Raw genomic sequence first — 982 nt, forward strand, 5'->3', positions numbered from 1 at the left:
TGCGACGCGGTGTTGTGGAGGCCGGGGCTGTGGATTGTGTCTCAGAAAGAGTTTTGACAAAAGTGCCGTGAGGTATAACGGCGTCTCGGCACAGCGAGCCGCGGGTGGTTCCCCGTGCGGGCCGGCCCGGAGCTGTTAGTTGTTGTAAAGCAGGAGGTTAACACCGGTGAAGGGTCACCTCTGCTCAGGCTGTTCTTTTTTTCGTGGCCGCTTGCCCCAGGACCCTGAGTATCTGGACCTTGGGTCTTCTTCAGCGCGGCTGTTAATATATGGTCGTGAAAGGAGGATTTTCTTTTTTCTTTTTTTTTTTTTTTTCCCGAAGAGTTTCTTCATAAGCAAGAAAGGGAACAGCTTTGGCTACAAGTCTGTTTGCTTCGCGGGCAGACAAATCCAAGCTTAAGTTGGGCATAAACTTGTAAAATTGAGATTGAATAACTAATGGAACGATTTACTGAAGGACGTGTTCCTGCTGGAGTAATTCTCTCTGAAGGTCATCAGACTGCACTGGTCTCAAGTAATGTAAATATTTTTAAGCCCAGGACTAATTTTATTACCTCTGTGCTTCACACTAAAGAATGAAGCCCTGGAAGACGTGCTGTTCTGTGCCCCCATCTTCCCTGTAAAGGCAAACTTTCAGCACAGAGGAAAGAGTTCAAGAGAAGAGGCAGGTAGTCCCCAAGCTGTTTGCTATTGAAGTGCTGCCCGAGAGGCTGGGTACATTTTTCTTGGTGGTGGTCTCATGGCTTTACCTCACATGATCAGGAAATAACATTTCCCAAGCATTTACTTAAAATAGTCACCTCCTATCTTGATTATTTCTTGTGAATCTCTCAGGCTTGGTAGGTATACTCTCACAGGTTGTGAAGGGGAAAGTTATTTTTGTGACAACTTTGAGGTGATTGTTGGTACTATTAGACTTAGCAGTTTTGTAAAATTATATATTGTGTCTGCTGGATTCTGAGAAGCTGAAGCAAGAGGCAGT

This window comes from Charadrius vociferus, unplaced genomic scaffold (genome assembly GCF_000708025.1).
Source record: "Charadrius vociferus isolate BGI_N301 unplaced genomic scaffold, ASM70802v2 scaffold406, whole genome shotgun sequence".
Lineage (NCBI taxonomy): Eukaryota > Metazoa > Chordata > Aves > Charadriiformes > Charadriidae > Charadrius > Charadrius vociferus.